General features: G+C 39.8%; 1 protein-coding gene and 1 non-coding gene across 8 annotated transcripts in view; one reads left to right on the top strand and one right to left on the bottom strand.

The window, feature by feature from the left end:
• Positions 1-17468, bottom strand: part of SPECC1 (sperm antigen with calponin homology and coiled-coil domains 1) — a 286151-nt gene that overhangs the window by 28950 nt on the left and 239733 nt on the right. The window lies entirely within an intron of this gene.
• On the top strand, positions 5247-5349 carry LOC144311600 (U6 spliceosomal RNA). Its single transcript, XR_013377203.1, has one exon. It is a non-coding gene; the product is annotated as a U6 spliceosomal RNA (small nuclear RNA).

The following is a 17468-nucleotide window of genomic DNA, read 5'->3' as shown; positions in this document are numbered from 1 at the left end:
AAGTGGGCTCAGAGGAAATACACCTCAACATAACAAAAGCCATATATGACAAATCCACAGCTAAAATTATACTAAATGGTAAAAAGCTGAACTCTTTTCATCTAAGATCAGGAACAGAATGTCCACTCTCACCACTTTTATTCAAAGGAGTACTAGAAGTCCTAGCCACAGCAATCAGACAAGAGAAAGAAATAAAAGGCATCCAAATTGGTAAGGAAGAAGTAAAACTCACTATTTGCAGATGACATGATGCTATTTATAGAAAACCTGAAAGACTCCACCAAAAAACTATTAGAACTGATAAATGAATTCTTTATTTTTTTTTATTTTTTTAATTTTTATTTATTTATGATAGTCACAGAGAGAGAGAGAGAGAGAGAGAGAGAGAGAGGCAGAGACAGAAGCAGGCTCCATGCACCGGGAGCCCAACGTGGGATTCGATCTTGGGTCTCCAGGATCGCGCCCTGGGCCAAAGGCAGGTGCTAAACCGCTGCGCCACCCAGGGATCCCTAGGGTTTATTTATTTATTTTTTTAAATTTTTATTTATTTATGAATTCTTTAAAGTTACAGAATACAGAATTAATATACAGAAATCTGTTGCATTTCTATATACTAATAATGAACTAGCAGAAAGAGAAATTAAGAAAACAATCCTATTTATAATTGCATCAAATGAATAAAATATCTAGGAATAAATTTAACCAAAGAACTGAGAAACCTATATCTTAAAAACTGTAAGACATTGATAAAAGTGACTGAAGATGAAAATAAAAGGAAATGAAAATCATGCTCATAGATTGGAAGGATTGATATTGTTAAAATGCTCATACCTGCCAAAACAATCTACAGATACAATGCAGTCCCTATGAACATACCAATAGTATTTTTCACGGAGCTAGGACACATAATCCTAAAATTTGTATGGAACCACACACGAGACCCTGAAGAGCCAGAGTAATCTTAAGAAGGAAGAGCAAATCTGGAGATATGACAATCCCAAGTTTCAAGATATACTACAAAGCTGTAGCAATCAAAACAGTATGGTACTGCCACAAAAATAGACATAGATCAATGGAACTGAATAAAGAGCCCAGAAATAAACCCACACATTATGCTTAATTATTTTACAACAAAGGAGGTGAGACTATACAATGATGAAAAAAAATTAAATAAATCGTGTTGAGAAAACTGGACAGCCTTATGCAAAAGAATGAAACTGGGGGCACCTGGGTGGCTCAGTGGCTGAGTGTCTGCCTTTGGCTCAGGTCGTGATCCCAGGGTCCTGGGATCGAGTCCCGCATTGGGCTCCCCACACCCTGCTTCTCCCTCTGCCTATGTCTGTCTCTCCCTCCCTCTCTGTGTCTCTCATGAATAAATAAATAAAATCTTAAAAAAAAAAAAAAAAACTGGATCGCTTGCTTACACCACACATAACAATAAACTCAAAGTGGATTAAAGATCTAAATAAAAGACTCAAAACCATAAAACTCCTAAAAGAAAATAGGCAGTAAATTCTTCAACATTAGACTCAGCAATATTTTTTTTGGATCTGTCTCCTTTGGCAAGGGCAACAAAAGCAAAAATAAACTACTGGGACTACATCAAACTAAAAAGTTTTTGCACAGTGAAGGAAACCATCAACAAAATGAAAAGGTAACCTGCTGAATGGGAGAAGGTATTTGCAAATAATGTATATGATAAAGGGATAACATCCAAAGTATATAAAGAACTCATACAACTCGACAACAAAAAAACAAAGTAAAAACAAGCAATCCAATTAAAAAATGGGCAGAGGGGGTACCTGGGTAGCTTAGTGGGTTAAGGGTTTGCCTCTGGTTTGAGTCATGATCTCAGGGTCCTGAGATGGAGACTGCTTTTCCCTTTCTCTCTGCCTCTCTCCCTGATTTGTATTTTCTTACTCACTTTCTCTCTCTCAAATAAAAAAATAAAATAAAATAAAAAATGGACAGAGGATATGAATAGGCATTTTTCTCAAAAAGATATGAAAACATACAGACAGCTGACAGATACATGAAAAGATGCTCAACATCACTCATCATCAGGGAAATGCATATCAAAACCCAATGAGACGATCCCCTCATACCAGTCAGAATGGCTAGTATCAAAGGAACAAGAAGTAAGCATTGGTAAGGATGCAGAGAAAAGGGAATGCTCATGCACTGTTGGTGGGAATGTAAATTGGTGCAGCCACTATAAAAAACAGTGGGGGGAAAAAAACAGTGGGGGATGCCTGGGTGGCTTGGTGGTTGAGCGTCTGCCTTTGGCTTAGGGTGTGATCCTGGTCTGGGGATCGAGTCTCACATTGGATTCCCTATGAGGAGCCTGCTTCTCCCTCTGCCTGTGTCTCTGCCTCTCTCTCTGTGTCTCATGAATAAATAAAATCTTTAAAAAAAATCAAAACAGTGGGGAGGTCCCTCAAAGAATTAAGAATAGAAATACCATATGATCCAATAATTCCACTTCTGGGTATGTACCCAAAGAAAATAAAAACACTAATCTGCAAATACGTATGCACTCCTATGCTTATTGCAGTATTATTTACAATAACCAAGATATGGAAGCAACCTACATGTCCAATGGGTAAAGATGTCACACACACACACACACACACACACACACACACACACACACATTACTCAGCCATAAAAAGAATGAAATCTTGCTGTTTGTGACATATAAGAACCTAGTATGCTAAGTGAAATAAGTCAAAGACATGTACCATATAATTTCACTTACACGTGGAATAAAAAAACAAATGTATGAACAAACAAACAAGAAACTGAAACAGACTCATAAATATAGAGAATAAGCTGGTGGTTGCCACTGGGGAAGGGGTGGGGTGATGGGCAAAATAGGCAAAGAGGATCAAGAGGTGCAACTTTCTGGGGCACCTGGGTGGCTCAGTCAGTTAAGCATCTGTCTTCAGTTCAGGTCATGATCTCAGGGTCCTCAGGGATTGAGCCCTGAGTCGGGCTCCCTGCTCAGGGGGAGTTTGCTTCTCCCTCTCCCTCTGCCCCTCCCCTCACTTGTGCTTGCACTCTCTCTCAAATAAATAAAATCTTAAAAAAAAAAAAGAGGTAAAAACTTCCAGTTATAAAATAAATACATCACAGGGATGAAAAGTACAGCATAGGGAATATAGTCAATAATATTACAATGACTGTATGGTGACAGATGGTAACACACTTAAATGGTGAGCATTTAGTAATACATATAAAATGTTGAATCATGCATCTGAAACTAACATAATATTATATGACAACTATAATATTTAAAAGATATTTAAATTAAATATTAAAATTAAATATTTAACTTAAATATTTAAAAGAAAATGCAGTCTGTTCACAGCTACAGGAACTAGATGTCTTGGGCACACCATGACCTAAATATCCTCATTCCTGGGACTTCTCTGAGACTCTTTTTTGATATGTCTTTATAGTCACAGCTGTAAAATTAGACTCAGTTTTGGGAGGGGGAGGGGTGTAACAGTGTACAGATCATAGAGGACGAAAGAAAAATTAATTTCTCACTGGAGTTCAGCATGTACAGGAAAAGTGCCCTGGGAGAACCAAGGTTATTTTGAAGATTTGGTGAAACACAGTATAGAGCATATGTACACGCAAGTGGGTTCTTGTGAAATCTCAACAAATGCAGCCTACACTTCCTTCCTCGCACATGGGTTTAGGGTTCATTCCTTGGATTGGGTGGATGTCTACATTCATTCAATTCTAGTATCTCTGTTCCCCTCCCCCTCCAAAATAATAATATCTCTGTTCCCATCTCAGACTATCTGGTAAACCTCCAGTAGTCCAGCCCCACACACGGATAGCATAGCCTGAGGTTGCATACACAGGATGATTTGCACACAAACTATCTAGGCCCCTTCTCTGCATAGCTTTTTCCTTTCTGATGCCCCATATTCTAGAATGCTGCTGTCTCAGCTGCCACTGATGGCTGCCTCCCTCATGAGGCTCCATGGGATTCCATGCTCAGTTGCCACTCCAGCTCTCTACACTCTGACATAGGAACTGTTCCCAATGCTGACCATGGGGGTCTCCTCATGAGTTTCCCTCCTCTTGGATATTAGTCGTCTAGAGATAAGCTCCAGACAGCTAAATTTAAAAGCCAAAATTAGACATTATTAGAATCTAAATAAATAGGTTTATACTCTTGAGGGAAAGAAAGCCATGTAAGGCACAAAACAGAAAAAGCATTTAAAAAAGGATTGAGAAAACGGATTACATAAAATTGTTTCTGTATAACAAAATTAAAGGATCTATATATATATACCAAACTACTAATATCTGGAATATATTCTTATAATACATATGAGATAACAAGTCAAGGAAAAATTGGCCGAGGAATGAATCAGTAATGCAGTGAAGTGGAAACAGGGTCAGAAACATTTGAAACATTTGAGTCTCATCAAAAAATAAAATAGTAATAAAATAAAATAAAATAAAATAGTAAACTATTTTCACTCATCAAATTGGTAAAAGTTAAAAAGATTTTTAATTCACAGTTAATGAAGATTTGGGAAATGGGCATTTCTGTTTTTTTTAGAGGAGAGAGAGAATGAGAGAGGGGTAGGGGAGAGGGAGAGACAGAATATTAAGCAGCTTCCACATCTAGCAGGGAGCCCAATGCTGGGCTCGATCTCACAACTCTGAGGTCATAACCTGAGCTGAAATCAAGAATCAGATGCTTAACTGGCTGAGCCACCCAGGCACCCCAAAATGGGTATTCTTACTTTGGCTGATGGGAATATAAACTGGCATTGGCTTTTAGGAAGGCAACAAGAAACATATTTTTAAAAAATAAAAATATGATTTGACTAAGTAATTTCACATGTAGGTATCTATTCTAAACATTTTTAAAAAAAATTTATTTATGATAGTCACAGAGAGAGAGAGAGAGAGGCAGAGACACAGGCAGAGGGAGAAGCAGGCTCCATGCACTGGGAGCCCGACGTGGAACTCGATCCCGGGCCTCCAGGATCGCGCCCTGGGCCAAAGGCAGGCGCCAAACCGCTGCACCACCCAGGGATCCCCTGTAGGTATCTATTCTAGAGAAAATAGTCATGCGTTTCCCCAAAGACACCCACAGGAATGTTTGCCACACCATTATTGTTCAGAATGGGGAACTGGAAATATCCTAGTTTCTATCAATTAAGCTAAGCAAACTTGTTCTGGTTTTGAAAAATGTTTATGAAAAATAATCTATAGTGCTTGCTTTGGCTGCATATATACCAAAATTGGAACGAGAGAGGATTAGCATGGTACCTGTGCAAGGATAACATGCAAATTCATGAAGCAGTCCATAATTAAAAACAAACAAAAAACCCTAATCTAAACTCAGTTTTCTAATCTGTAGGCATTCCTGTGAAGCTCATGGGAAGACGCTGATGTTTTAGGTTTCTATGGGTCTGCTTTACGCAATTTGTTCTAAATACTTGATGTTTCTCAGTAATTACATAAATGTCGGTCCTATACTTGTCTCCATTTTCACTGACTTTGAGATAGTCTAGAAGGGACAGAGAATAACAAATGGATAGAGTCAAAATCCAAAAAAGACCTCAACAGGCCACAAACAGGAAACCAAATTTAAGTGAGATGACATTTTAACTTAATTCTTCATTTTGTTTTTCTTTTTTCTTTTATTTATTCATGAGAGACAGAGACAGAGAGAGAGAGAGAGAGAGAAAGAGAGGCAGAGACATAGGCAGAGGGAGAAGCAGGCTCCAAGCAGGGAGCCCGATGTGGGACTCGATCCTGGGACTCCAGGATCATACCCCCAGCCAAAGGCAGACGCTTAACTGCTGAGCCACCCAGGTGTCCCTCTTCATTTTCTTTTTTGTGTTTTCCAATTTTTCTACAATGACTATGTATTACTTTTATAATTGAGAAAAACAATGTTATTAAAAATATTAATTACATCACTTACAGACAAAATAGGCCAATGTCAATTTCAAGGTAATGAATATGAGCCCTTATGTTTTTAGGCTAAACAGATCTGAAAAAATTGGTTTTGTGTTTTTTCCCCAAAAAATATCGAAGAAGACTAAAGACTTGGCTGTAGATGAGGGAGGGAAGATGCAATTAAGAACTTGCTAGAGACCTTAATTTTTTTTCCTTATGTGACAGATCTAAGGCAGCTACAGATTCTCTAAAATCTTCCACTTGAGAGGCGGAATCTAATTCTCCTCTTATTGAATCTGGGCTGGCCTTAATAACTTGCTTGAATGTGGAGGAAGTGACACTTGGGACTTGCAGGGTACGTCATAAGAAGCTTTGAACTTCTACTAAGTACTCTTGGAACACTCTCTCTGAGGCTCCTAAGGTGTGTCGAAGCCCAGGCCAGCCAAGTGCAGAGAGGTCTTCTGGAGAGAAACTGGCCAGCCCACAACTATTCCAGCCTCTAGACAATGGAGGCTTCAGACATGGTGGAACAGAAAGGGGACAGGCCTAAACTCTAGACATGTGAACAAAATGAACACTGTTGCACTGTAATCCACTAAGTTTTGGGGTAGTTACATAGCTATACAGAACTCAGAACATCCTACTTTATTTACTTCTTTTACAACTGTTGCAAAGGGGAGAATGGAAACCAACAACCTTTTGTTCCTCAAGGAAATCACTTTGGGGGTTGGGTTCCTTGGAACTTATCTCCTCTTTTGATCCTATTCCTACTGTTGTTTTTTAAAAAAAGATTTTATTTGAGAGAGAGTGAGTGAGAGTGAGAGAGATCACAGAGGGAGAGGGACAGGGAGAAGTAGGCTCCCCAGGAGCTGGAAGCCCAACGTGGGGCTTGATCCCAGAACCCCAGGATCATGACCTGAGACAAAGGCAGGTCTGAGCCACCTCAGGCCTTAACTGACTGAGCCACCCAGGCTTTCAGTTTCCTCATCTTTCAAACGAACCTGTTAGATTATACCAGTGGTTTTGAAATGATCAGCTATGGGACCTGCTCTTCCAACTAAAGTTTTCTGAAGAAGGTTTTGCTAAGGTAGAATTTGAAAACTATAAGGTTAAATGATCTCTTACCAGCTTCCCTTGCACCTTTCCATGTATATCCTATCCTGCACTATCCAATACAACAGCCACTAGCCACGTGTGGCTAAGTTAGTTAAAATTGAATAAAGCTTATCATTCAGTTTCTCAGTCACATTAGCCACCATTCAAGTGCTCAAGCCCCACAAGTGGCTAGTGGCTCATGTTCTGGGCAGTACAGCTCTAGAACATTCTCACCATCGCAGAAAGTTCTACTGGACAGCACTGTGCTGCACTTACACAAACGTGCATATATATTCCCCTCTTTTTATGCAAATGTTGGCACGTTCTGTACTCTGATTTCTTCCCGCTTACTGAGATCTAGAGAGGTTCTTTCACTACACGTGGAGAAACAATGATAGTGTAGAGATCAAGAGATTGGCTTCTGAAGCCAGAAGCCCTGTCACATACTAGCGTATGACTGTGAGCAATTACTAAACTTTTTTGTGTCTTAGTTTCTATATCCTTAAAATGGCTGTGGAATAGATACCCTAGAGGATTGCAGTCAAGAGTAAATGCACAAATAACATAGGAAGCCCTTATAAAAATGTCAGCTATATGGTGACTCTTCAATAAAGAGCTCAATTTTCATTACCATTAACTCTCCACTCTCTCTGTAGGAGGAGTCCATCATATGGATGGATGCTCTCTCTCTCTTTTTAAAGATTTTATTTATTCATGAGAGACACACAGAGAGGCAGAGACACAGGCAGAAGGAGAAGCAGGCTCCTTGCAGGGAGCCTGATGTGGGACTCGATCCCAGGTCTCTAGGATCAGGCCCTGAGCCGAAGGCGGATGCTCAACCACTGAGCCACCCGGGCACCCCGATACCACAGTCTCTTTAAGTCGCCTCCAGTCTTTTGTTGTCATACTGTACACATAAGGAATAAATTATGACAGATTCTGCCAAGCTGCCCTCAGAGAGGTTCTTTTACTCCTCCCATGTCGTGACATGTGATAACCTCCCTCCACATTCATAAAAGTGTCCACAAAGTTTCAGAAAGTAACGTCCACCCCGATGCTCTCTCTACCACTCCAAATAAGAATATTTTTAGTAAGGAAAACTTTTTTTTTTAAAAGGGGAAACAGCATTTCTGTATTTTTGGATGTGCCTACTAAGAAAATAATACGTAAGAACTGAGCAATTTGTTCTAAGGAATTTTGTTCCATGACCAAGTTTAACTTATATGAGACAATCTTCAACCCTAGCTAAACCTCTCACTCCCAGAAAGACTGAATTCAGTCTCTAAAATCATAAGCTTCTGGAGCTAGACTATTTCTTTTTCCCAGATGAACATTTCATGAATAAGAGAACAGAAAAAAATACTCAGTGCAGATTCACTTGGGACTGTTATTATCTAAATAGACTTATATGCTGTCCTGGGGGATCGAGAGGGAACAGCAGCAGACATTAAGGCCTCGTCTCTCTTAATGATGGCAAGATAATGGCTTTTGGTATTGGATGGTGTTGGCTACAATACCAGTTGCTGGCATATTTGATCTATGGAGGTCCTCTGGCAGGACAAAGGATCCACAGGGAGGAAAGGACAAAGGCACTTTAAATCAACCTCAGTCCACAGTAGGAGGAAACGTTCTTACAACATTTTATTTGGAAAACCATGCTTTTACTTCCTGAAGCTGGCAGGACATCTAACATTCTATACATATAAAAAATGTGTGCACTGGCAATGTTTGAACGCAGATGTTTCCCTCAAATGATCCTGTAAAACCAGAAGACTCAGCTAACTCAAATCAAGAGCCCTTAACTGGAATCTGATGCTGTTTCTAAGAGCCCACCTCATCTTCTGCATTTTGTAGGCATTCAGCAGGTTGGGGTGCCTGGGTGGCTCAGTTGGTTAAGTGTCTGACTTTGGCTCAGGTCATGATCTCAAGGTCCTAGGATGGAGCTCCAAGGCAGGTTCCCTGCTCAGCAGGGAGTCTGCTTGTCCCTCTGCCCATCCCCCGACTTGTGTGTGCACCACGCCCTCTCTCTCTCTCTCAAGTAAAATCTTTAAAAAACAGAAAGGAATTCAGCAGGTTGGAACAGGCAGGATGTGGGTCTCTCAGCCTGCAGAGTTGCTGAGCTGAGCCCTACATTTGGGTTTTGGGGCTGTCCTGTGCACTTGCAGCCAGGCCTCTGAGCAGTGGCCACTCCCTTAGGGGCCTGTGGATCTCTGCTCTCCCTCCAAGCCTCTACTCCATGTCCAGCCTCTAGTTGAACCCTCCCCCAGGCTGTTACCGTCCACCTCTAGTTCTTCAACAGACTTTTCTGACTTACAGAGCTCTAGAGCCCAAATTCTTGGTGACCAAAATATTTTCCTTTTCCTTAGTGACAAGGAAGACTGACTTTCTCTGTTTCCGGTAGGTGCTGGTGATATGGGGGATTGGGGTGTGGACTACATTCCATACTTCTGAGAAAAGGGAGAAGAAACAAAACAGGTATACAGAAAAGGCTGACCTCCCACACAAGCTACAGATACGAGTCTAATTCTGTCATCGATGGAGACCTGAAAGGCTTTCAAGACATGGTGGCAAGGGTCCCCCCAGAGGAAGCGTAGCAGAAGCTTGTCAGAAGCATGGCAGCAGCGTCCCTCCTGTGAATTCATCCAGGAGGAAGATGGATGGATGTCATATGCTACAACATGGATGAAGCTTGAGGACATTATGTAAGGAGAAATAAACCTGACCCGAAAGAACGAATGCTGGATAATTCCAACTCTGTGAGGCTCCTCTAGGAGCCAAATGCATGGAGGTAGGAAGTAGAACGGAGCTTACGAGGGGCTGGGGAATTGGTTCTTAGACAGGGATTCCACTGGGAAGATGAAAAAGTTCTGTGGGTGTATGATGTTAATAGCAGCACAACGACACGAGTGTGCTAACGCCATGGAGCTATATGCTTAAAAATGGTTAAAATGGTGAATTTCACATTCTGTCTATTTTACCACAATAAAAAGAAAAAAAGAGATCAAGGATGACAGGAATGACAACAGAGCAGAAGGGATAGATCCCTGCCCATCTGCCCACAAACACCGATAAAAGCAGCTAAGTGGATTTCATTCAACAACGATGAATCCTCCCATGTAATTAAGAGTACTTTCAAGAATATCCTGTTCCACTTAGCAAGCTGTTAGGTAACTTCCCCAATTTGAGTGAAAAGTTTCCTGTGGTTCCTTTAAAATCACTGTTTGGTAGTTCTGCTGGGCTGTGATGCTGCCACTGTTTTGTGCCTGGTGGAACTTTGATGCCTTGGGGGCTCTGCACCCTGTCTTGCAGAAGGACTCAGCCCCAGCTGGTGCTTGTGTGACCAGAAGTCTGACACTGTCAGGCAGGGACATGTCTGACCCTTCTGTCTTCACCTCCGCTTTATCACCAGAACCCTTCCAGGTTGCTGTCTGGCCTATCCTCCCCGCTGGTCTACCTGGGTCTTTAAATCTGGGCACAGCACTGGCTCTGGATGGTTCACAGGGCTAGTGACCTGTCTGCCTGGCCCCTCCTTGGGGTTACTCAGAAAGTGTGCGGGGCAAAGGCAGCTGGGCCCTTTCTCTGATGTCCAACCCCACTGGGGCTCACTGGCCCATTCCTCATTAATTCAACTGGCTTTTCTAGCCCTGCATCGGAAAGCTTTGATTTTGAGGGGAAAAAGTCTGTTTATTCTACTCAAATTTGAATAGAACTGATTTTAGCTTTAGTTTTCACATAATTATCAGGATATGCTACTAAGATTCTTAGGCCTTTCTCATCTTTCTTATCATCTCATTTTTCTCAATCCACAGGCCTTACAATGTTCATGGTTAGGTGACTGGAAATCAGGAAAAAGAAATCTAGTAAGAAAAGCATCCTAAAAAGAAGATAACAAGAATAAGAGTAAATACACACTAATAAGCCACAAGAAAATGTGAATGGGCTAAATTTCTCTATTAGAGGAATTTTTGGATTATAGATAAAGCTAAACTGTAAGAAATATACTTAAAGTGTATGAATAAGAAAGATGAAGAACAAAGGAATTATAAAAAATATACCATGCAAATAGAAGTTAAGCAGAAAGGGGAAGAGGATATTAGCATAAAAAAGGAAAACTTCAAAAAAAAAAAAAAAAAAAAAGGAAAACTTCCAGGTCAGAAGGTTTAACTGAAGTAAAAGGTAAACATATTAAGAAGATATAAGAGTTATGAACCCTTAAGTCTGGTATCAAAATATCTTATGTAAAAACTTAGAAACCAAAGATTTTGACAAAAACTACAATCAGAGTAAGAGATTTTAATACACCTCACTCAGAATTCCACAAATCAACTGGCCACATAGTGAAGGACACCCTCCACCGCCCACAGACGGCAGCTCTGGGCCATTCACAAGGTTCCCTTGAGAACAAATGGAGGGGCCTGCTTTACATGCAACTAAAAGGTCTGTGCAGAGGAGTTTGATCAAAGGAAAAGAACATTCAGTTCTAAGAAAAATTTAAGCCTCCACTTCTGGGGAACATGAGAATTGCAACTTCTAAATGAGGGGTTTCCCAACTTCAAACCAACAAAATTTCAGAACACTTTGGGTTCTCATTTGTTAGAAGGAGCGTCAGAGTCTTGTAGATCTGTCCTATATCCCAGAGTATAATATGTTCCTTCTGGCTAAAAATTGTCACCAACCCTACTGGAGAAGGCAGAAAAATACCTAATTGCATTTGGATTGTGTACAAATGATACAGGGTTTCAGTGCTTGCTGACATCTTAACAAAAAACCAGGTCATATTAATACAAAAATTCATTTATACCTAAGCCATGTAACAATAACAAGCCAAATGTCCCTTTATAACTAACAGAGTATAAAAATATGCTTCATATTAAAGAATGACCATAATTAAGTAGCAATTTTCCCCCAAGAGTAATATACCGGATTATATATACATCATGTCCTGTGACTAAATTGGGATTTCTAACCCAGGAATATAAGAATGTATCCCTATGAAAAAATCTGTTACACAATATAATATATTTATGTTAATTACATAAGTGGGTTGAAAGAGAAAACCCCTTATGCATTGTTCAACAAATGTCAAAAAGGAATTTGATACAATTCTTACCTATTTCCAGATCAAAAAAAAAATCTCAGTAAATAAGCTTCCTTTAGCTGAGAGAGTATTTACTAGAAAACAACACAAAAATATATTTAAAGGTGTGATGCTACTGTGAACTGTGAATGGAAAACAAGACAAGAATATCCAACATCAACAGTAGTGTTCAACATTTTCTGGACTTTCATGAATGCAATTTAAAAAAGTACAAGAGGTATAAACATCAGAAAGAAGGGGAAAAAATAATTATTTGCAATAGTCTGCCTCAACAACTCTAGAAAATCAGCAAACAAAAGCAATTAATGAAAAACATTGAGATGGAAAACTTGTAATTTGTCACGATGACAGCTAACAGAAGCTCCTCCTGTGGTACAGCATATTGGATGGAACTTTCTCATTTTTCTGCACAGGAGTAGTGTGTGGCAGAGAACCAGACCATGAGTCAGTGGAAGACCAGAACATCAGACACCTACTAAATTCCTGTTTATGCCTGTGTCTACCAGGGTACTCAAACAGAGACTTCTAAATAAATGATGGTAAAACAAATGGCCATTCACCTAAAGAAAAAAGTTATAGTTCTACATAGTAAAATAAACATAAATGCAAAAGAAGATTAAATATTTTAAAAAGATGATCTAGAGCCCCTGTGATAGATAAGGCTAATATTTTAATGTATAAAGAGCTCTGAGACTTGTAGGTAAGTAAAGCAGATTGAACACATGGACTTACTTTCATTCCCTCTTGAAGCCTCACTAAGACCATAGAAAAAAAGAGATTGCTCCCCCCGCCCCCAGGTGTTAACTGACAAGCAAAAAAGGAAAGAGGAAAGGAAACAAAATTCTGGCATCTGAAATGCAGATAGACCAGAAGTAACTAACATAACAGACCTAACAAAACTAAATCCCAAGCCAGCAGTGGGGATGAGCAAAGATCCAACCTGATTTTAGTGCAAATTTCCCAGAGGCTCAGGAAATGGGTGGTGTGAGGCACTTTGGGAAGTAAGAATGAAGGTGGTTAAAAACAGGACTAGTTTGGAAATCTGTCTGCAAGGTCATTTGAGTCAACTGTAGCCTGGGGAGGAATATGGGGTCTCTAGACAGGGTGGGTATTGAGCACAATTCTTATTTATTTCTGGATTTAAAAACAAATTTTCAAATTCTCAGTAAAGTCAAAACAGAAGCAAGCTTCCTTTAGTTAAGAGAGCATTTATCAGCAAACAGTTGTGAAAATTAATAAATAATAAAATTTATATATTAAAATTAATATACCACTCAGTATCAGTTGTAGGAAAAGTTGTCAATTACAGACAACAGAAGAATCCTCAACCGCCAAGAATCACCCATTACAGGCCCCAGCAGGGAAAGATGGAAACAGCATCTCCTACAAAACACTGACTATCCCTGCAACCCAGCCAATGAGAAGGAAACTATGGTCACCCTGAACTCTTGCTTTTTCTCCAATAGACTTTTATTCAAAATAACTCCTCCCAACTTCTCCCTTTTTCTCCATAAAATAATGTTCTTCTCTTGTTTTTTTTTCTTTCTTTTTTTTTTTTTTACTTGTCTGTGGTTTTGCCATAGCTTGCTTGTCCAAATTGCAATTCTATATTATTTCTGAATAAACCCATTTTTGCTGGTAAAATGACTATTTTATTTTTAAGGTTAATAGAAAAATACAAAAATGACATTTCATAGTGAGGCAACAGTGATGCCCTGAAAAGAGGGGAATCAAGAGGACTTTGCAGGGTACCCAGATAGTTAATAGACCCTCCTACCCCCTGTGTTCTTCTCTGGTCTGCTCCCTTAAAACCTGACTGCCAGGCTGGTGTCCTCAGCCAGGAGACTGGAAGGTCCTTCTCTGGGGAATTTGACCAGCTCAACAGGGCAGACCTGAAGACACAAGACACCAAGAGTCCATCAAGGACATGGCACAGGTATAGTACTCTACAGTGAGGACCACACTTATAAGACTCACACAGAAGCCAGGAGCAGCCAATCAGCTTTGTAGAGTCCCAGACTTATATGAGAGCAATAGTCAAGGGCCACTATTTTTCTGATAAAGTCTCTAGCACACAGAGATTAAGCAATAGAACAAAACAAAGGAAATCTGGAAGAAAGAATTTAGGCAGAGAGAAGATCTGGGGATAAAAGCAAGCTATTGTTCTGGGCAAGATTAGTAGAAGATATCCCATCTGCAAAACAAAACCAGAAATGCTATAAAAAATTCAGGGTCTGAAAAAGAATTCCTCAGCTGTACATATATGATAGTGGATAGATACAATGGAATATTATTCAGCCTTAGAAACGAAGGAGATTGGGACACCTGTGTGGCTTAGCAGTTGAGTGCCTGCCTTCGGCCCAGGGCATGATCCCAGATTCCTAAGATCGAATCCTGCATTGGGCTCCTTGTGTGGAGCCTGCTTCTCCTCCCTCTGCCTGTGTCTCTGCCTCTCTTTCTGTGTCTCTCATGAATAGATAAAAAAATCTTAAAAAAAAAAAAAAACCCAAAAAGAAACGAAGGAGATTCCTGACACATGCTACCTACCACATGGATGAACATTGAGGACATTCTTCCGAGTGAAAAGTCATTTTTCCACTTATATGAGGTACAAGAGCCATCAAAACCATAGAGATAGAAAGAAGGGTGGCTGCCAGTGCTGGGGGCAAGGGGATGGGGAGTTACAGTTTAACGTATACAGTTTCAGTTAGGAAGATTTGAGATTGACTGTGTAACACTGTGAATATACGTAATACTGAACTGGACACTTAAAAATGGTTAAGATGGTAAATTTTTATTTTATTTTTTTAAATTTTTATTTATTTATGATAGTCACAGAGAGAGAGAGAGAGAGGCAGAGACATAGGCAGAGGGAGAAACAGGCTCCATGCACGGGGAGCCCGACGTGGGATTCGATCCCGGGTCTCCAGGATCGCGCCCTGGGCCAAAGGCAGGCGCTAAACCGCTGCGCCACCCAGGGTTCCCAAGATGGTAAATTTTTAAAAAAGATTTATTTATTCATGAGAAAGACAGAGAGGCAGAGACATAGGCAGAGGGAGAAACAGGCTCCCCACAGGGAGCCCTATGGACTCAATCCCAGATCCCGGGACCACATCCCGAGTTGGAAGCAGACACTCAACTGCTGAGCCACCCAGGCATCCCAAGATGGTGAATTTTAATTTATATATATTTTACCACAGTTAGAGATTTTATTTTATTTTATTTATTTATTTATTTTTACAGTTAGAGATTTTAAAGGCTGAATGATGTGAAAAATTATGATAGAAACATTTAAGAGATTTTATTTTATTTTATTTATTTATTTTTTTTAAGAGATTTTAGAATATCAAGGAAGTCTCTCAGTAAACTGAAACAAAGAAATGGAAGAAAAGTGAAAAGAGATAATTAGGAGACCAGGCCAGGAGGAATACCAGAAAAAGAAAACAGAAAGGAAGAAATTAGCAAAAAAATAATTCAAGAAAATAAGTACATGAATTATCTTACTGAAAGAGTATAAGGAGTACCCAACGTGATAGGAAAAAAAAAAAAAGAAGGATCCACACTAAGGTATATCACCCTAAAATGTTAGAAAGTTGAGGACAACCAGAAGCTCCTCCTACAAGTTTCTGGAGAGGAGAAAAAAAAAAAAGATCACACACACGAAGAATTAGAATTATTTGTTCTCACTGCAACACTGGAAACTAGAAGACAATGGAGCAATGCCCACAAAATTATGAACAAAATTTTATGACCTAAAATTTTTTAAAAAGATTTATTTATTCATGAGAGACAAAGAGAGAGAGGCAGAGACACAGGCCGAGGGAGAAGCAGGCTCTATGCAAGGAGCCCAATGTGGGACTTGATCCTGGGACTCCGGGATCACACCCTGAGCTGAAGGCAGATGCTCAACTGCAGAGCCACCCAGGTGTCCCTATGACCTAAATTTTTATGCCCAATTAAACTACCATGTGTCAGAGTAAAATAAAGATACAAGGTCATACATTTTCTTTTGCAAGGTCATAAAATTTTATCATCCATAAACCCTTGCTCAGAAAGATACTGGAGGAACCAAAACAGGGGAAAGAAAAGGAAAAAAGGAATAGGGCCCAGGACACAGAATATCAAAAAAGGTGAGGGGCACCTGGGTGGCTCAGTCAGTTAAACGTCTGACTCTTGATTTCAGCTCAGGTTGTGATGTCAGGGTCATGAGATCAAGCCCTTCACTGGGGCTTCACACTGGGCGTGGATCCTGCTTAAGAGGAGATTAGTGTCCTTTTAGTAAGAGCTCAGGGAGCACCCTCTCCCTCACAACTTCCAGAGCCATGCAAAATCAATGTTTGTTGTTTAGGTCCTTCAAGTTTGTGGTATTACAGCAGCCCAAGCAGGCTGAGACTTAGATCTTCCATTATGGGCACATATAAACTCTGATTGAAATAAAACAAAAAGAGCTCTTATATATTTTGAGGAAAAACAATAAACACGTGAATAGAAAAGCAAGCAAAGCAAGTGTACTAGTATTTCACAGAAGAAATACATGAATGGCTAACAAACTAATGAAAGGTGCTCAACTTGCACCTGTAATGAACGATTTATAAGGGATGCCATTTCTCCTCTTGGATAGGGAAAGATGAGTATCCATATCCAATAGAGGAGAAGGCAAGAGGAAACAGGCACTCATGGACATTGTTAAAGGATTATAAGCTTGAATTACCATGCAGGAGAGCAATTTGATAATGTATATCAAAATCCAAAGTGTAACGTACCCTTTCATTAAAGAATTTTACTTCCCAGGAATTTATTTTACAAAAATCTAATGCAAATCTAGAAAAGGTGTGCTAAATGATATTCATCACCATGACACTACTTTTATTTTATTGAGGTAAAATTCATGTAACACAAAGGTCACCCCTGAAACTACTATGAAGCGTACAACTTAGTGGCTTCTAGTACATTCACCATGTTTTACAACTGTTGCTACTCCAGTTCCAGACATTTTCATCACACTAACAGGAAACCCTGTACCTGCTAAGTAGCCACTCCCTATACCCTCTGACCCTCAGCCCCTGACGAACACAAATCTTTTCAGTTTCTGTGTTTTGTATAAATGGAATCACATAAGATGTGACATTTTCCATTTGCCTTCTTTCACTTAATATAATGTTTTTAAGGTACATGTGTGTTGTACTTCATTCGACTTTTCAGCCGGATAATAGTCCACTGTATGGATAGACACATTTTCTTTATCCATTCATCCACCCAGTAGTTACACATTCCAGCTCTTCCCACCTTTTGGCTATTGGATGGTGCTGCTGTAAACATTCATGTTTCAACACTT

This window comes from Canis aureus, chromosome 3 (genome assembly GCF_053574225.1).
Source record: "Canis aureus isolate CA01 chromosome 3, VMU_Caureus_v.1.0, whole genome shotgun sequence".
Lineage (NCBI taxonomy): Eukaryota > Metazoa > Chordata > Mammalia > Carnivora > Canidae > Canis > Canis aureus.
The sequence above is the reverse complement of the archived record's forward strand: the minus strand, read 5'-3'. Positions and strand labels throughout refer to the sequence as shown.